At 31.7% G+C, this 21,807-nt stretch overlaps 1 long non-coding RNA gene across 1 annotated transcript; it reads left to right on the top strand.

Annotated features, from left to right (window-relative positions):
• The first annotated feature begins 10,446 nt into the window (after positions 1-10,446).
• On the top strand, positions 10,447-13,707 carry LOC105333947 (uncharacterized). Its single transcript, XR_010715209.1, has 3 exons — positions 10,447-10,552; positions 11,114-12,397; positions 12,797-13,707. It is a non-coding gene; the product is annotated as an uncharacterized lncRNA (long non-coding RNA).
• Positions 13,708-21,807: the final 8,100 nt, after the last annotated feature.

Below are 21,807 nucleotides of genomic sequence, written 5' to 3'. Positions count from 1 at the left end.
AAATGAGTCTAAACTTATCGTAAGCAATCCTCATGGATACGTCTGTCGTGAAATCCAGTACCACAACAACAAACCCCTATTTTTCGACCCGTGGTATGTTGCTGAAAATCCAAAGGGCGATATTTGTGTTTCTGACCAAGCAAGGAGGGCTCTAGTTTGTGTCAAAACTAATGGCGAACTTATTTTCAAATATTACGGAAGAGGAAGTTTGTTCTATCCACGCGGATTATGCGCAGATGCTACTTCCCATTTCATAGCTGCCGATCCATGGAATAATCTTTTGCACTACATCTCTTCTTGTGGAGAACTTGTTTATTATCTGAAGTATGATTCCATGGATAGCCCTATGGGTTTATCCTGTAATTATGACCGCAAAAATAGTTTTTTTATTTGTGAAGTAAGTGGTTCTATATATCATGTTGAATTAGAATGAAAAGAATATTTAATTTTGTAGTTCATGTCTGTATTAAATCATATTTTTTTTCCACACACGAACTTTATTTTTGAATAAAATAAAGAGAATTTACTCTCAATACACTTTCTGTGAGATTTTAATTGTTTTTTATGGAAGTTGTTAGATAACCTACAGGCAAAAGTTTTTAATGCTACTTCTTTGTTATATTTTTTATGGTATTTACAAAATTGAACGTTTAAGTGATGCTAAACTTTATTACTTTACAATATTGTCAAATTCAGCAGGATATTGTAAACAATTTTAGGTTTGTCTTAAGCAAATGTCCCTAAAAGCTATTTAAAAAGCGATGTCGTCATTTGGTTGAAAAGTTCCAATGAATTGATCTGATTAAAAGTATGTTTTCTAGAGTAGTCGTATTCGTAAACTGTTCACATTTATGACCTCTTCTCTTTAACCACCTTGCATACTATGTAATTTAATAGTGAATTCCTTAAAGAGCATCCTTGGACTAAGAGTTTTCTAGTATGTTCGAATAGAGAACAAGGCTTCCTTCGAAAAGGGTATGATTAAAAAAAAATAACAATATGAGGGGTTGTTTCAAGGTATTCTTATCAGAAAGCAAATGGCCTTTAATTTCTTATCTTGTTGGTATCTGTTCCTTAAACTCAGAGACCTGCAGGCATGTTCACGAAGCTGTCTTAGGACTATGGTGCGTCCTAAGTACATCTTAGGATACGTCTTAGTCTTAAGTCTGTTTCTCGAAGCTCTCCTAAATTTAGGAACCGCCATAACTTTGTCCTAACTTTAAGACATCACCTACCTTGTCCTAAGACCATCCTAAAGCTATACAATCACGTTTTTGAGGATATTGGGATGTTGTGGAGCCTTTTCTTGAGACCGGTAGAATAAAGCAATATTTTCCCCAGTTCCAGCATTTTCGACAAACATCAAATTCCTAATCTGGGGGGGGGGGGGGGGGGAATATTCAATTCTTCTATCATGTATGTTCATTTTATCAAAATGATGTGGAGTGGGACCCCGAACTCTCACCACTTCCCCGTTGTTACATGCCTACCTGGGAGTTGACAAATTAAGATTTCTATTTATTTTTTTGCAAATACTTTCTCTGTTCGACGAATGAAAGTTATTCACTTATTTTGTTTATCTACACTGTGCACTAAATGAGTTACATTCATTGTTTTGATTAAAATAATTTTTGATAACAATTATTTAAATGTCCTTTGCTATAAAAAGTAAATTTACTTCGGGTTATATAAGCCATGCGTGATCATTCCTAATTTTTATCACTTTATTCTGAAAAAATAATCTTTAAAAAATTTGTAATGTTGAATGAACTGTATTTATATATTTTCGAGATATATTACAACTTATTTCTTATTTAACATGTTCGTGTATTCTATATATTGCAGATTAAAGGGAAACTGGTTGTGTTTGTACGAGTACATGTGTTTCCCCATGTAACGTTTCAAATTCTATGAAAATCGCGTGTTTATGTATTACATATACTTGAATGACAAGATTCTCAAATGTAAATTATCAAATGACAACACACACGTGTTGTTTACATAATTATCTGCTTATAAGCCAATTCTGTCCTGATACATATTTTCTTTTATAAAAAAGAAGAGTTATTTGAATTTTTTGGGGCTTGTGGTATTTTTTATTTAAATATTTTTTTTTTTGAGGGGGGGGGGTCATCTAAAAAAAACAACTTAATTGTTATTGGTAACTGATATATATTTAGGTAAATGTAAAATTATTAAAATGTATACATAAAAAATTAATGGTTTTAGGCCTTTTGTGTTAACTACCGAGACGTACAATTTTCTCTGGCAAAATGTTTAATGATTCAACCCTACACAAGTCTCTCAAATTCGATCTGAATAAATAAATGTGAAAAATAAGAATGGTTGTAGAAAGTTAGGATATTGTAACTTAAGATGTTCCTAAGTTACCGTCGAGCTACATCTTAAGACGTGTCCTAAGTTGATCTTAGGATGTTCCTAACTTTTTTCCTAAGTCATATCTTAGGAACACACTTAGGTCATATCTTAGGAAAGTTTCGTGAACATACCTGCAGGACGGGATCATTATCCTGGATTAATACTTTAAAGTAAAAACTAGTATATAAAGTTTTGAAATAATCATGGTGGATCATAGAGTTTACAAAGATATATAACAGGTTTTGTGAAGGTATGTTGTTGCATTTAGTAAGAATAGTCAGATTTTGACGTGTGGATGCCATTGAGAGACAAGTACTAGTCTTAACTTACATGCATGAACACTTAGAAAATATATCTGTCAAAAATTGTATTGAGAAGTATAAATTTCCTTCTATGTTTTACGGCTAAATCATGTTTATTATTGCACAAAATTTTCATATTGTATTTGATAGAATAAAACTACATAGCAATTTACTTGGGTTAAGACAGTATTGCTCAGTAAAATGATTTAAGATTTCAAAATTGTTCTGAGTTTATGGTAGTACACACAACAATACTTTAAAAGATCAATGATGATAACATTTGTCCTCGGAGACGGTAAATAAGGACACTTTGACTGGTTGACGAATAAAAAACCCTTTTTATTATTTTAGTACAGTAAGAATGGTTCACGGGAGAATGTGTCAAACCGTCATTTGAATGAAAGACTTACTTCAAACGAGATAATCCTGCTGTAAAAGAATGTTTAGAAAGCCGGATGGTATTTAATCTTTCATTTGTTGAATGGATTTCGCGGATAATATCGTGAAATACATTCGAATATCACCACACATTGATTGATGGGTTGATGGATGGCTAGATCGCTGTCCTGTTATGAACTTTTCATTTATAGTACTCGTATTTTAGACGTTGCCAGACTTCGTGTTCATAAACTCAGTTTTACATTTCACAGCATTTCTTTCTTCAGGACTGGAATTAAAAAAAAATGAGCTTGTTTTAGTATATTGCCCTTCATTTCTGTTTTATTTATTCATGAGCAGTAAGGGTTATACAGTGTACATCTTGCCAGAGCCTTCTTGAGAATGAGAATGTATTGCATGCTCATATCAAACACAATACTGTGTGATTTTGCAGCATCATTAACAGTGCATGTTCCAATTTAACAAGTTGTTGTCATTAGAATGTACAGGAAATGCACGAAGTTAATTCCACTGAATAAGTACCAAGATAACAGTTGTCTTAACTCTGTTATTCTTGAGGTTACTTCAGAAAATCACTTAGTGGTGCAAAATCCGGAGAATTGAATCAGCATTGAATGGTTTGCGGTTTCATCTCAATAATTTCCGTCGATGAACCAGCAGACGAAGAAATGAAAAGGGGGAAATGCATCAATGCCATTAATAATTGCTTACCAATTAATTCGGCGATTGAAATCAATTAGATATATTTTTTCAAACATTTCTTTTAAACGACCTAAATTACGACCGACTTATATTATATAATTTACTTAGAATGGCCAACACATGCAGAATTTGATCATCATTTGGTTGGATAACGTTTATTCATTCATTTACGCCCACATCTTGAACAAAACAATAATTGATCTTTCAAAGTACAATTAAGCAGGTTGGAAAAAAAGCAACGTTTGTTGTTTTAGTCTAAAAAAATCTTTTTTTTTATTCTAGAGAGCAATGGGGTTATAAACATTTTCCTATTCACGATGACAATATGTTTATTTAATAATTCATTATATATCTACATAAAAGTATATGGGAAAAATTAATGGATACATTTCGAAACCTTTGCAATTTATGTCTGAATATATAAAATTTGTTCAATACAACATTTTCATTTTGTAAGATTTAAAATCAGAATAAAACCTATTTTTGGTAAATCTGCCTTAAAGCCATTTTAAACCTGTATTCAAGTATTATTCGTACGAACTTTTAATTTTTGAAAGTTCTTCATTTTAGTTCAAATAATATGATAAAAATGCATAGACATATTGCCTGCTGTTCAATTCTTTTCAGTGTATTTCTATATCCTTAAAGCAGAGGGTTTTTTTATATTGACGTAGATAATTAATAAGATATCAAATGCATAGGTAAGATAACTACTTAATACAGTAACTCTGAGGTATTGAAGCATGCTAGTCACTGACGCATATAATGAATAAAACATTAAGTGATTGAAATAGATAGTTATTAACATTTCAATAAGTTGTAGCATATTCATGATGGTTATGTAAGTCATTAATAGAATGCTAACTGAGCATTTATTGAAAAAAAATTAAATGAATAAAGACAATGCATTGTATTCCTGAATAAGAAGCATCTCGGTTTAAAAATTAGTAAAATTCATATCGCACCATCTTGTCATCGCTATCGCATCATTGTGTTATCGCAATAAAATAAGTCATCGCACAAACGCTTCATTGTGCAATCGCACCATTGTCATCGCATTATCGAGCCATGGTTATCGCGCTATTGTTATCGCTTCATCTTTATCGATTTATCGCACTATCGACGCAAACGTCCTTGTTACAATGATGCGATTGTGAACTACATGACCTCATCTGGATTCCATAATTAAAGAAATATTCTAGCATCTCTTCGTCCTCAAACGCCATGTTGTGCAATGAGTGCTAGGAATGTGATCTTTCTTAAAGAAGTCGATAAAGCGATGACAAAATGATGCACCATTGCGTTCTCGTTATTTTATCGCGTCATCGCACTATATTGTCATCGCACTATCATAACATCGCAAAGTCGTACTATCGCACTATCGTCGCAAACGTCGATTGTGTGATGATGGCTCAATTCAGATTCCAAACAAAATAGAATTTGCTAATTTTTGCAAAACTGTTTTAAGTATGCGTACGTTGAAACTTAATTTGAATAGTCTGACCGCTGACTGGTCCGCGTCCATCAGGAACAGTGCCAGCTGTAAAACCTCTCAAAGGGTGTTTACAAAATAACTGTAATCTGTGTTAACAGCTTACCTGTAAGCTAGTACATATCATAAGCACTTATTAAATATCTATATATAATTAAGATGAATGTTGTACAAATGAGCTGATTAAATAATGGAGAGAGAATTCGAAGGATTTAAAACTTATCATAAAATAGATATCTATATAAGTTACATTTTGCACGTTGTCGAGAGGTAGAAGAAACCCGTGTATAATAATCTGTGAATAAAATCTTGTTAATTAATAATTAGCAAGGAAAGTCGGCAGCTTTGATTGACAAAAAAGCATTCATTTTGAAGCCTTTGTGGTCTCGTCTTAATGACTTCCGTCAGCAATGATTTATTGACAATACCAAAGTATATAAAAAAGGGGGTTTGAAGGATCAAATTAATAAAATAAAATTTTGAATCAAATGAAATTGCTTGTATTCGTTCAGTTTTTAAATTTTTGAGCACCTATTGATTGATCTATTGATGTCCAACGCCTTTACGTTAACTATACATTACCCTCGTTCGATTGACATATCTTGAGACTAAAAAATGATAAAAACTGACAGCTGTCAGAATTTCGAAATGGAGAAGTGTGTAATCAAAAGTCACATGAAGCTAATGAATTGCGGTGCATTTATGGATATGTGGTGTTTTTTAATTTCATTGAAAAATCAAAGTCGTCATTATTATAACGGTGTTTATGTATATATTTAAATCCACTGAGTATATTCCCCTCTATTTATTAAGAAAACCAACTTGATTCATAGCTCTATTGAAACTGACAGGGCTAAAATCTACACGATCTAGTTCTAACCAGTTTATCAATTGGTTTAGATATTCAGCAAAGAAAATTTCGGACTGTGCGAAATTACGTCAGACTCAAATTCCCAAACAGAAAGAAGACCATAGCGATAATTGCAGAAACAATTAACATAACTATCATACGCGGGTCATGTTGTTTTTGTACAATGTCATACCCGAAAGAATCACTAGAGAAAATATTGATGGAATTTATGATGTCATGTCAATTCCATTGGTTAAATCTGTTGACCTTGTTGAGCTATATTGCTATAGTACTAAAGGATATGGACAACTCTTGTCTCGAAAACGATTATCACCCATAAAACCCGCTCATGTTTCCACAAATCAGAAAAATGGATAAACTGGACGTTCCGACAAACTGATGCAAGTGTCGAGAAGTTTAAAATCAAACAAAAGTAAATAATTTTGCTTCTGTTTTCTGTTTAAATAGCTAGGACAAAAGAAAGGTCTAATTTTACTACATGTAAGATGCGGCCATGCTATTCACATTTTTTTTTTTGTTTTTTTTAGTCCCAGCTTATATTCGATTTTCATTCTACATTCTACAAAAAACAGTTCCGCGGTTACAGTGAAGGGGTATTTTGCAGTGCACATCATTTAGAAAAAACAGATAGTTTGTATTAAGAGATTTCAACAAACGTTAGATTTCACTTAAATGCAAGCATTTTGATATATTATTAATTCTTTAAAATTGTTTAGACACTGGCCCCTGGACACTTCTTGCGCCTCACAATGGGTTCAAAGTTTGTTGTAGGTTAATAATCTATATATTTAGAAACAGTTGTTTAAGATCTTTTCGAAAACTATAATGCTCAATATGTGGTATGACTGTAAAATCATTCTTTTACAAAGGGGTCCAATGATAAACATAAGAATATGCCAGGGAACTTTTTATATACAGGATCTATTATACGACATTGTTCAAATATTTTGTTATTGACTTCATAATGCTGTTTTTATTTTGTTGCTCAGGTGAGTAATGTGGCCCATGAGCCTCTTGTTTAATTCAGGCTAAACGTTACTTCTGTCAAAGATTGAATGTTTTTATTGTGTAACGGCCGGTATGTTCGTAGACGTTTGATGTTTGTTTAATTAGAAGGAAACACTTGGGGATTTTGTTATAATTGTTAACTGTCGAATCACATTAATTTTACCTGCATTTTTCAAAATCAAGGAAGTATTAACTTAAAAAGAGCATTGCAATACCTGCATTTCCTCATTATTTTTAATGTTAACCTTATATTTGCTGCATCTTATTGGTATCTTTGTTTGAGTAAACGCAAAAGTATTTCGCGTAAACTATTGAAGATTCCATTTTTTTTTTATTTTAATTCATCAAAAGACAATAATATTGATTTACTAGTTGAAATCACTTTTTGAAAATTTTGGTAGGCTTTATTTGCGATTTTTTAAGACTAGTAGAGAAAGTTTAGACAGTATATGAATGAAAAAATAATACATCGAAAATAACTGGAATATCAATCGGTATGCTTTTATAGTGTATTTCGTTTCGCAGTGTACAATCTGTTTGCATTTCATTAGGAATAGTCATCGCTTTATTTTAGCACATTAATGCCATAAAAGGACAAAGAGTTATTTTGTAAATGTCACAAATTTGTGACAGTTACAACTGAAATTTGAGGAAAGTCACACGTCATATAAAGAATGGCTGCAAAGTAAGACATTTAATACAATGTCGATCCTGAAACTAAAACGTGTAAGAATCAGCTGACTGAAGTAAAGTTATAAACTTTATATCACAAATGGTCATTTTTTATGAGGTCTGTAAACGATTTGGTTAATATGTATTATGAATATGAAACATGAGGTGTTGGCTTAGTGATAAATATTTTTAGAAACAACAAGCAAAAAATAACGTAAGTGTTATTTAAATCTAACTGTATATTGTCCTTTTCGATATATTTCATTTGATTAAATATACAAACATGACTACGGGATTGTTGTCGATAGTATAATTAATATTGAAAATATGCTTTTTTGTAACATCTGAACCAGTTACTTTATATAACAAAGTGATAGTATCAGACAAAAAAACCCAATAAAGTGATGGTATTAGACAGAAAAAAGTGACAATATTTAACAGGAACATAACAATACAGAATTGTGTTGATATAGGTCGATTATACAAAACGTTTTTGGAAATGTGAAGTAAATGTACATGAAATTCAATGAACAATTCGGTGTTTCTCATTATAGAAATACTAACGAGAATTTATATACGTTAAGACGTAAACTCATGACGCGGCGATGTCACGTATATATCATGCTATTAACATCAACATCTTGATAAGTGTTCAACGAAATTAAATGAAAATTTTAATTCGAATTAAAATTTGATAAGTAAAAATTTGATGCATCATTTTATACAAAACAGTACACGTGAGAAGCGCGGTGCAAAGTGTGTCATTACTTTAGGATCAACCCTTGTAATTTATGTTGTGTTTGTTGGTAAGTTTATTTTTTTACTCTGTAAGACACCGATTTTTACCAATCTAAAACATGTTCTGTCAGGCCAAAAAAAATTGCGTTTCTTTACTTCTCATAAGTATACAACTAAATTCATCCTTGTCGTGGATTATTTAAGGTAAGGGGGTAATTTGATTATGTTTAGTATCTTGTAAATGGTCACTGTCCGCGACTTATTATGAGGACAGTTATTTACCACACACAAAAAATTAGTTGTTTGTTCACATGAATGTAATCAAACTTATTTCATATTTGTAAATATAACTGTCTTTGTTTATTTGCTCATAATTCAAAGTTTTTATTCAGATTCACAAAAATTCCGAGCAATAATAACTTTGCAAGCCTTAATTGCGCAGTGGAATTAATAAAGAATAATTGTCTCTGAAACAAACTTAATTTCGCTACCCATAACTGTCCTTCAGATAAAAGGTTTCTTATCCTATCTCTTGTTGTTAAAGAATATAAGTTTCACGATATTGGACACTTCTTCACCGCTACATCTCGATCAATCAAGCAACAGCCAGAGAGACGGATATTTCAAAAATACATCACAACATAAACACATCAAGATAGAAATTTTCATTATCTCTGAACAAAACCTTGTTCACATTTGATAGGTATTTAAGATTGATTGGTATTTAATGTCCAACTCTGAGAAATATGTTTTGGTGAAAAAAAAACATGGTGGTCCCAAAGTCGTTTTGTCTTTAACACAAAACAAACAGGTGATTTATCAGCGTACATTGATTTAATTGTTTACATCTTTTTTGTTAAGGAGTTGAGCATGAGACCTTTGGAAACGTCTTTCTAATCATATGTTTATACAGTTATATAACACAGCATGTTCTAATGCAACTCGATCTTAAATTATTAGCTACATTCCTCCGATTACGTTCTGCAGTTAATTAAACAGAAATCCTAACCCTTCAAGATAACAAGTCTAAGGTTACATTTTTTGACTTTTCTGGTCAGATAGTAATATCAGTGATTAACAAAAATTCAAAATATAACATGCTAGTTATTGATTAGAATTTGCTAATAACAAATGCGTTTAAAAGGATCTCACACTTATGACCATCAAAACCAACATAACACATGATGCAACACAATTTAACCAAAAGATTAAGGTTAAGACCAGTTTCTTCATTGAAAGATGTGTACGGAATATCCCATTACCGCCATAATAAGGTCAATGTCCATTTGTTGTAAATAAAGGGATTTTCTGACCGTCTTGATTGGCATGTTGGAGTATTTCACAGTGAGATGACGTTAAACATTCTGACGTATTATCATGCTCTTAAGCGCAAATAAGGTAAAGACATTGGAAATGTTACAAATACATGTTCCATCAGAGATGTCATGTTTTCCAATAATGTTTCTAAGTACGGTATTTTCAATTAAAAATTAACGAAATGTTGACAAACAAAGCGAAAGTCGTACCAGTAATACACATCTGTACTGCAGGTGTCTCACATTTATAATAAAGGTCCCACAAAAATACATTTTAAACTACTTTTTTTAAAACATTGCATAAAACTCGTTTCATTACCGTGTTAACTTTTTGCATTGTATAATACAAAAAACTATATTTTACTTAAAACATCTGGGGTGTTACGGTGTTTATTTGATTAATTAGTTTCTGGCCTAAAATTTACTCTCTCAAGATTTAATTATATTCCATGAAGACTGCCAAAAAGCACTGTTTTACAATTGTCCAATGAAATACATTATTAATACGGGAAATGATGACTAGACTGTTTGCAAAACATTCTTCGGTCGTAGGATTCACTTCAATATTAATGAGCTTATTCATATTTAAGGCCCATGCCCACAGTTTTACCTGGAAGTTTGCACCTGTACAGTGAGGAGTATCAGTCTGACCTCCGTGTTTAATCACTAAACAGTAAGTCAATATCTCGCAATTCTAGATTCATTCCCACGTGTGTAAAACAAATATGGTAAATAATATACATTTTGGGGATATTAAATTCCTTGCTTTAAAAAATTATTTTTTAAGGAATTTTTAAAAATAATTTTATATCATTTATATGGGCACCGGTATGTAAATATAATGATGATTTTTTTTTTTTTTGCGGTATTCCAAATCAAAGATATGAATAGAACGTGAACTTTTGATAAAATATTTAATAAAAGTTCATATATTGTATAGATTAAGTATTTAAAAGTAAAGTATCTGAGCGATGTTATAACGGAGATATGATATTGTGACTATGATTAAATTGTACGTTTTTAACCGAAAATTGATATTTACTTTGCTTGCTCAAAATTTAAAAAAAAACTGTGATATGTAAAACAACATGACAATGACAAAGATAGCATGTACATGGCAATGTTCAAGGAATACATGTCATGTTATTCGCGTTTTTTCATTAAAAACAAATCTTGAAAATATGGTTTAACTAACGGTTGTATACAAATTTTAAGGTACATGTTACACTTACAGGGTGATATGCTTCCACATCTGTGTTTCTTACTTCTGGTGGTTCCATTCGACAGTGAAGGGGCTGTCATAGACGGATCGGACGAAACCGGCGTGCATTCAATCTCTCCAACCACCATCGCTAGAAGTCCACATCTCGAATGGTTACTGCAAAGAAACAAAGAGAAAGAAACCGGCGGAGACAAGATGAGGATTTCATTTTTCGTAGATCTCTTGGACGAACCTCTGATTGAGAATGGTGGAAAAGAATCCAGAAAGTCGTTCCTTGACGCTCTGCTGAGTGAGCCTTTATTTGATAACGGTCTTGCTAAAGCTGTTATGGAAACTCAAAAGAAATCCCCTGAAATCATAGACATCCCGGTGTCTCCAAGTTTGGGTTCAATGGAGTCGAATGATCAGTGGCCAGAAATATTCTATCCTCCTTCAACAAATCAAATTTTTAGAGGCGATGACAATCAGCCAAGGGATTTTAGTTTAAACACTTTAGAATTCGTCAAGCATAATGGCGACAAGATGGAAAGACTTTCGGGAAACTCCATCAAATCTACGAGTAATGGACAAAAACATCTTGCCCCATTAAAAAATGCCAATCTCATAGAAAGTGTGTTCGACATAATTGAAAGTATACCTAGTATTGATGATTTAAGTACCAAGATGCCCCGTTCAGAACATGGGAATAGTCTGATGACTAGAAACGATGCTCTGGAGGTCAACGGGAAAGGGGATTCTGATAATTCAAAACAAAGCGTAACCATCAACAAACCTGTACCTTTAAGGAATCGAAAGACGACTTCAAAAGAAATTTCTAGGAACCATGAAACACAAAACAAACGGCATTCCTTGTCGATATTTACACAAGCACCCTCAACTATTCATCAAAGAGCTAAACCACTGTTGCCGAATAAGAAAAAGATTCTTCATCATTTGATATATCTTTTTCCAAAAAAATTGAAAAAAAAATCGAGCGATCATTTTGAAAGAAAAAAATCGAACAGTGTTATTCATTCTCGTACAAGATCAAAGGTAGTGAACAAACATATGCATACACGAGAGAAAAATGGTGACAATTTTCGGAATTTATTTATTCCGTTACAACAATATATAAAACCACAGTCTTTTAAACATTTTCGATATGGATCGTTATTTCCATACTACAGTTATTACAATCTACATTCAAGGAACCCGGATTTGCAGTATATTTCTTTGAATTCATTTGATGACGTTTCTGTTTTTCCACAAAGAGAAGTTTACCTTATGCCACATACTCTGATAAGCCACAAAACGCCAGTAAGTTTATTTTATGAAGTCCTTTGTCTAATTTATTTAATTTATTGCCATCTAAAAAATTATTATTACAAGGCGTCTGACAAAGAATACAGCCAAATAACGTTTGTAATAATTAATTAAGACACTATTAACAACACCAATGTGCACTTTTCAATAAAATTACATGGAGAAGCATAAAAAAAAATATTAAAATAAACCTAAGGAAAAAAGAAATAATTTTGAAGATGATTAATGGTAGAGTTTTCTACGACTTTTTGCATTTATTTGGTTTTATTGCCTGCAATCATACATTCGGGCTTTGTTCAGTGTAATCATATGCTGTTTTGTTTTGTATTACGCAATAAATATGATTGTATATGTAAATACACGTATGTCTAATATTATCTTTTTAATTTTTAGGGCTCCTACTAGACCATTCAGTATTTCATCTCATCTACACGTCTACCCATCTCAGGACAGACGTACCTAACTTCCAACCAGACAGCCCCAATGTTTAACAATCCATTTTCATAGTCGCCATAATTGTCAAGAAACTTACTCACATGTACACCCGTATATTAAAAGTCGAGTCTGTGTGTTATTTAAAATCATTATCATATAATATTGATTCTCGTGCAAATTTGTATGATGTATGTATTCCTGTTCAGTTCGTGTACAGCTAATTGTCCAAGTACCGGTATATAATATTTGATATTGATTGTATGTATTTACTATGTAAAATATAATTTGTGTGATTGCCCTTCTTTTCCTCGAAGTACGTATCTATCATTTGCCAATTATGCATTATTTATTTGATGATATTTATGCCAATATATTAAACAGTTTAGTAAACTTTTCGATATTAAAGGAGAACATTTTTTTGCATGATAATCAGCATATAGATTATAAAGTGCTTGACGATCAATACAAGGGGTGTTTATCAATTGGTTTTTTTTAAATTTATCTTCTATTTTAATGAATTTCTTATTTTCTTTGGATTTTATCTAATTACTAATATTCCCAAGGCGCATATAGAAGAGATATTTGCTTTAGGTTCAATTTTCTCCAAAGCAAATAATAAATATTCTATTACATGTGTACTCTCTAATAAAACATGCTTTAACCTGAATATTTCACAATCATGAAAGGTCAAAGTCAAAAGTTAAGTGTATACATGTAAGTAAATAAGATTTTCTTGCATTTATAAGTGCAGAGCCATAGGTAATTTCCCTCCCCTGATGTTGAGCTTGGTCCAACTGAGGTTTTTTTTCAAAATGGAGGAGACACAGTAAACGTGTTACATCAACTGATTTAAAAGCTTATAATTGTATAAATTTAAACTTAAATAAATTTAAAATTAATTATAACACTTAAAACATTTACAGTTAAATTCAAATTGATAAATATAAAACTTTTAATGTACAGGTAACAAATTACCCAAAAGGGCAATTGGCAATTGCCTATGCGCCGAGTCAGTTAGAAGGTCCTCCGAAGGGTTTGAATTGGTTCGGGTGTGAAATTCACCTGAATTACGAGAAGATTAGTTTAAAAAGGGTCGGAAGGAGGTTCCGCGCTGAAAAAAAAAATCGAGCGGGAAAGTTTATCAAGCGAACATTGAAAATGTAGAATACAAGTGGATGATCACCGCTAATCTTAATCAGGAACTAATATTCTTTGCATCGATGTTTAAAGGACAGAGGCGTACAAGGCGTTAAATATCTCACATTTGCACACCAGCGAATGTTATTGTCATTTCTGACCCTTTCAGTTTCGCAGTAAAAATCGTGCCTCGTGTTTTAAGTCTATTTCCCAGAATCTAGGTACTTGTAGTCAAATATAAAATCTAGACGTTTATCAATTTTAAACTATGTCTTAATTAATTGGTGGATAATTTTAGTTCAAGAAATAAATGTGACAATAGAACATATGTTTTTTTTTCTGTTGTTGCAACAATTAACATGCTTAGTAGCGATCCCCCTAAAGATTAATTTTTGTTACTCGCCTTAATAGAAATATCATCAATAGTGAAACAGAATGTACTATTTTATGCAAAATGTTCCTTAAAAATGGCTCGATATAAGTTTTAATACAGAATAAACACCCCATCGTGTTTTAAACAACATTTTATGGTATTGCACATCAAACGCACTAAGCATGGCTATGATTTTATTAAGAAACCCAATGTTTATATATTTTAACCACATGTAGAGTGGTTGAGCACGAACGATAACTCTGTTCTAATTATCATCGTTTAGATTAAATAACCGCTAGATGATAAAATAAGACATATATCAAAATAAAATTTAGATGTTTTAACATAAATCAAAGAAGGACATGATATGAAAAACGACCAATACTTACGTATTTTGAGAATATCAACCGAACACTTATACTTCCGCTAAAAATTTCACAGGAACTGAATAAATCTTGGGGAATTCTCGTGAACTTTCATTCGAGCACCTCTGGATTTATTACATACATTTAGCAACGAAAAAGAACATTCCGAACACATTCGCAGGGGTCAAATACGGTTGGGGTGGTCAAATCCAACAAAGACCGAAGGACTTTATGATAGAGCTGGCCCGGGGCCATAAAACTTAGACGAGCTCACTTTAGATTTCAGTCTCACTTTCCCACTGTTTCTTTTGTAAAAGTGAGACTTAGATCAAAAGTAAGCTCGTCTTAGTTTTATGGCCCCGGGGCCTGATTACCCTCGACTGTATTTGATCACCTCATAATATTCAAAAATTGATTCATTGTAACATATTTACATAAGAATATATTTTTCAGCGATTGAACGATTAATATCAAAATAGTCATTGATGAAATGTATTGGAATATACGTTAAAAACAATTTGTAGTGTTTTCCCTACACATTAGACGCAAAACCTATTCAAACCTACTTTATTACGAGACATTTGATAAGAAACATGATACTGTTTACTTGGTAAAATGGCTGTTACCTTATATTATATCTCCTTACTACATTGTAGATAAACACTTACAAATATAACAAAATAACTTCTCTGTAAATATAAAAATTCATTGGCCACGCATAGTCACCGATTTTCACATTTGATATTTTGATTCCCTTCGGTTGATATGAGGACCGGTTGCCATGGTAACAGAAGCACATTATTGCAAAATGGCCATTTTAACGAGGCCGAGTACAGATCGAGTACGCATGCTTTCGCGCAGCGTTTTATTTGTATTGTGACATCATATTTTTGCTTGGTTGACGCCATGGCGTGATAGTTTCAACTGTAGATATTCAGCAAAATTTGTTGAAAATAGCTCGTTTGATGCGTAAAATTGATATAATACTAAGAAATAAACATAAATGTCTCGAAGTATAAGCTATATTTGGGCTCGGGTCGAAAACGTGAAGAGGGTTCAGCAAGCCTAGCCCTCTGTTACGTTTTCTTAACCCGCCTAAATATAGTTAAATTCATATATTTCAAGACAGTAACCATGTATTTTATATTAATGATCCTTAATATGTGATGTTATATATTTATTTATTACTCAAATATGTCTGAATGTTTTAATAATTCTATAAAGATCACCATTTCCGCCTTTGTCAAATAAAAAATAGTCATTATCTGACAAATCTGGGTAATTGGGCATACAAAAAACAACTTTGATAAGACCCCTGGAACAAACCAGGAGGTAAAAGGTTTTTTTTTTATTTGACCATTTTAATTCCTTTTAGCAATAACTTTAATATGTAGAGCAGAAAAAGAAATCCCTAGGGCAGACGTTTTAAAAGAATGTAAAAAATGTGCAAAATTGATACATTTCAAGCAAAATCCCATAGGGTCCTATGTTGAAAAATTAACAAACTTTGAGATGACCCTTTAAACAAACGGTGTGGTAAATGTCTTATTTTTATATCTTAAAATAATAATTTTATCAGTAGAAATTCATATAAAAAATTTCAAAAATCTAGGCCAGAAAAAATTAGACCCGGCCTCGCTAAACTACTTCGAACACAAATTGAAAGGGATTGCAGCAGTTTCGGCCATACAAAATAAAATAAACGCATACAATTTTATTTCAAATTATTGAAATTTTTTCATTGGCAAATTAATAGGTTAAGAGTGCTAACATGGTAACTAAACAGCACTTCAAAATTCAAATTTGTTTTTCATTTTATTTAAACATAAATAGTTTTAAAAGAAAAAAGTAAATTGTTGTGTTTGGTTTTTGTAGCAGAAGAAATAGCCGTTGGTATGAAGTTTTAATCAATTAGGAATTTCTGTATTTTTTCTAGGGTTCACACATTTCCTTAGCAACGGCAGTTTTAAGGTCAAGATCTAGTAAATGAAAGGTGCCTACAGGTTTATGAAATTCAAAATATAAACTATGAAATATGAAGGATAAAAGTAACAAATCTCGGAGTTTTGTCAATTTTTGACTAATGAGATATATCTAGAATGAATGCCTACAGTCTCTCCAAAAACGGCATTATACAAGCTATTGACCTTCTCTTTAAAATGATGTCAAATTGAATATAGGTACCGGGATTACTTTTCCCGTGATTAAATATAGAATGTCAAAATATTGTTTCATTTTCTACATAATTCCTTTAAAGCCATAAAATACGGGGAAAAAATTCATCAAATCAACTATGACGTCATAATGGTTCTAGCACAAAAAAAAACAGTCTAGAATCATTTACTAGATCTCTATTTGTCAAGAATAGCACAAAAATGGTTTGAAATTGTGTTCAAAACAAACGTTTTCACTTGACAGATTCGCTAAGGTTTTTTTTTTCATTTTTTCTTATTTTTAACTTTGTTACCATAGCAACAAGCGTTATCTTTTTTTATCTTACATGAATATTTTAAATACAGCTTCAACTGTGGGTTTGGTTCATTATTTCTTCTGTGGTATTGAAAAAAAATATGAAAAATTTATGTTCCGATAATAATTTTCGGTTCCCATTTTGACATTCAAGGTTTTGATTTGCTCATCAATGTTTTTCTATTATTTGAAAACTGACCATATAGGTAATTCATTATTTTATATTTCATAACTTAATTCGGCTGTAAATGCTTTCTGTATTGCTTTAAAGTTGCTAAGATTTGTCATTTTTCTATCGTTGGCCTCAGTTACCATGACAACGGTAACCCTTGGCAACAAATTTATGGCATCTTGTAATTCTTGTTCCATAGTACATCAATCTATATCATTATATGCATTTCCGTAAAGAAAATGTGTTACTAAAGCCTGAATACCTTTATGCAATTATGATTTTTATATAGAGTTGATCTTAATGATTCTTTGAAAATATTGACTCTAAATTAACTCCCCGAAGTCACTATGTCCAAATGCAGAAACTCATTTCAAAGTCTGGAGCCCTCTTATTATACCAATTGTTTCCATTGTAGATATAATTAAGACACTGAAACATGACATATTAGATTGAGTGGGATGCGCGACAGACACCTGGGTCTTGCGTTCTCTTTGTATTTCCCTGTATACATGCACTTGGGAATGGCAAACTTTTATTTAATCACGTACAAAATGTTATTACCTTCAATAATGAATATTTTAGCGTCTAATAATTTTGTTTCAAAGAACAAATAAAATTGAACATTATTTTATGGGTTTTTTTTTATGAATCTTATGTTTCAAAAACAAACACCACTGCTGCAAATTAAATGAGTGCATTTCCCAGTATTATTTTAAAAGATTTTTTTTTGTATATAGTTCGGCATTTTCCTTCACTTTATTTACTGGCGCGATAGGGGTGCTCCGGTGCGGTGCCCTTGTATAACATTAAAGTTCAACTTGAACTTTTTTGTGTTTAATGCAAGTATTGGTCGCTTTTTAGAATCTCTAATTTTTTCCATATTTTTAAGCTTCTTGCCATAGCAACAGGTATTAATTTACATGTAATACGCTGTATATTTATTACTTTGGTTTGTTGATAACTTATATGGAATAAAAAGATAGAAAATAACCTTGTTTTGAAAATAATCATTTTATATTTAATTTTTACATTTTTTAATATTTATAAGTTCCAATTACTTTCAGTATTACTTTATATTTGCTAAGGTTTGTCATTCTTCTTTATTTAGTCAGCTACTATGCCAATAGCAACTTAATTTCTGTTTTCATTATAAAATCATAACTTTTGCAGGTGCAGCGAAATCCCATTATCAGATTAAACGATTGTATGATATACCATTTAGAGGTCTTTTATAATATACATGTACTATGTATATGAGATATATATGTGGCAATATTTACATCCCACATATTTCTGCTTGCAAATTTTTTATACCTACAGCAGTTATAACACTGTAACATACGCAGGGTTCTCAAAGGTTAAAATGATGAGTTTAATTATGGCGTCACAAACGTTGAAGGCTGTAAACTGCAACGTCACAAACGAAAATGTAAGCTGTTACAGTGGCTGTTCCATTAATATGAAATTTTACTCAATATGTATGTACATGTAACAAATTTGTTTATTTTCATTATACAGTTGGCATTCTTCTTAAAGCTTTTACAGTTTAAAAAGTTTATTGTCATTCTTAAGGTTCAAATACTTACTGTTGATCATTTAACTCTTTCTATTCCCATATTTTTGAACAATTCAAAAGTTATCCTATTTATAAATACACTTCTACAGAAAATAGTATCCGTGTTGTCACTTTTGCCTAAGTTAAAAATTTACCCTGTTCTCTTATTGGCTTGGTTAGTCTAGTTTCTGTGGTTTATTTGAGTAAAGTTAGTGAATAGAGTCTATGTTTATATAAGAGAGTGTTCGGTCAGTTTATCAAATGGTAAGTCTCCTTTTGTATTCTTAGCACTTATAATTAAACCTCTTGGTTTTAAAGCTATGAATAGATTTGAGTTAGGTTAAGTAAAATAAAGCATGATATATGTAGAGTTAGGAAGTTACGATTTAGTTCATTTTTTTAGGGTTTAAAGAATTTTTAATACAAATTTCCTTGAGGTTTGGAGTGTAAGTTAAGAAAGGTTTCCCCTTCCCAGTCCTGGTTCAATGTGTTGTGGATAACTTATTATTTTTTATAGAGAGGATTATATTAGTCATTTTTACACTTTCTTAGAGGAAGAAATTTGATATTTATAGAGATGTAGCTCGTTCCTCTTCTGTTATCATTGAATCATTTTTATATTCTATGGTGGCCCAATAGGGACATATTTTGATATTTGGCAATTATTTAGCATTTTTGCATTTTTTCATTGACTGTAGAATTCAATTAAATCATTAAGTATTGTAATATCTGTTCTTTATAAATTCAGATTATATCTATTTTCATAGTAATTTTCACTTTGAGTACATCTGTTACTTACCTGGGCTGATTTTTAACTGAGTCAGTATTTGACAGTAGGGTTACTTTGATCACAAGAGTTATTGCCCTTGTAGTACTGGTCCCCGTTACATAAACATCGCTGCAGTTATGAGACTATATCTTTAAAAAATAATGATTCAATGTTTTCCTTTTTCGGTTACATTAGAATTCTTCTGTAGAGTTGCAGTAGAAATGCTCTGTGCATTCGTCAAGGATATAAACCATGGCAACCTTCTTTCTAAACTTCCATGGTGTTCTGAGTGAATAAGGAATTTCGAGGTTGGTTTCCTGGATTAACTGGTTTGCTGGAACCGTTCTCGCCCTCCCCTCTTTTTAAACAAATCTAATTGTGTTCATTCAATAACTTACAATCATAGCAGTTTCAAATGATTTGCTATAATCATGTGTATGAATACAGATGTTTAAGATAGAGATAGCACAGTAAAAATTCAAAAAAGGCTGACGTGGGTTAGGTATTATTTTTTCTCTAATACTTCCTAGCCTCATGTGCCACCAAAGAAAAAATTGTTTAACTATTATAATATTATAAAATGTACACTGAAACGTGTTATACACAACTTATGTTAAAGAAAGATTAACGTTAAATAGACTTTTTTTTTATCTTAAACCTGTCCCTTAAAGAAAGTGCGTTATTTGAGATATTTGGTATTTATGTTTTACTTTAAGTAACTCTATGTGTATTTTTTTTGGAGAGTCTTAAAATTATCAATTGGTGCAGGTAAATGATGAAACCAGATATGAACTGAAAATATGATTTGAGTTATGCAGAAAATAACTGTGGTTGATCAACGTGAAAACATAACGGTCTAATAGTTTCAAATATTTTTCTTTTTTATCTTGTTTATTGTTTTTTCTTTATCTAGATAAGCATTCTTGGCGACATTTGTTTTGTTTTGAAAATTTTTTGTTTGTTATCATAAGAAGGCATTGTCAGTTTTATCTTGAACAGTTAAATTCAAAGATCGATAACTCCAACTTGTTTACACTGTATTTCCTGACTAACGGACAAAATAAAGTTACCTCACCCCAATCCCACCACTTTTTGAGGGCAACAGCTTAGGCTACTCATGGTACCGACATGAAGTTGTTGTCGGTGGGAAGGTTACTGTCCTCAGGGTGAAGTCACTTAGTTAGCGCATGTGTGTTTTCTTTATCGGTTTGTTCTATGTAAGTTTGTTATTTGTAAATTAATATGAATTCGGTGCATCAAACCTACAATGTATCTTAGCTTGTAACATTATTTCTGAAAAATCGAGAATGCAAAATTGCTACAGATTATTTTTCAAATTCCTAGAATAAATTTTGGGATCAGGGGGGAGGACAATAACGTCTTCAGTCTAGTTTTAATATTTATTTATTTTATCTTAATTTCTATTGATTTTTTCTGAATACAAAAAGTATTGGCCGGGGGGTCACGATTTGAACAATTCATAATCCACACTATATTTGGATGCTTGCATAGTAATCTCGCAAACTTTAGCAATGTAGGTCTTGTGAGAAATATTTTAAAACATTTCCGTATACATTTCTTCATTAATTGAACAATTTACATTATCTGTGGATGGTTGCACTATAATAACACAAACGGTGGCTTTGTAGTTCTTGAAAAGAAGATTTTAAATTTTTTGCGTGGACCCTGAGGTCCACGCAAAAAATATATAAGCGAGGTTAAACCGGATGCTATGAGGAAAATTCAGCCTGCTCATGAGCTAGTCTGGTTCCTGTGCGTAATGGGTTGCTTAGGGAACCAGGCTAGCACATGAATCGGGATCAGGATTCTATGCTATATGCACACATAAGTTCAAAGGCGCTGTAATTGTAAAGTTGTCGGTAAACAGTACAGAAACAAAGAATTCCTTTTAAAGAAATGATCGGCATATGAACTGTCAGTATTATGAAATAAGTTAATGTTATGCCGAAACTACAACAGGCATCAAATAGCATAATTTGCAATGTTTTGTTGTTTTCCGAAAACTTCCCGATTAAGAATTTTTAAGCATTTAAGTATGATTGAATAATTATGTGACTGTATATAATAGATGACTGAATAATTCTGTCACTGTATAAAAGTTAAAATCT

This window comes from Magallana gigas, chromosome 6, assembly GCF_963853765.1.
Source record: "Magallana gigas chromosome 6, xbMagGiga1.1, whole genome shotgun sequence".
NCBI classification, from domain to species: domain Eukaryota; kingdom Metazoa; phylum Mollusca; class Bivalvia; order Ostreida; family Ostreidae; genus Magallana; species Magallana gigas.
This window is presented reverse-complemented; position numbering and strand designations above follow the sequence as displayed.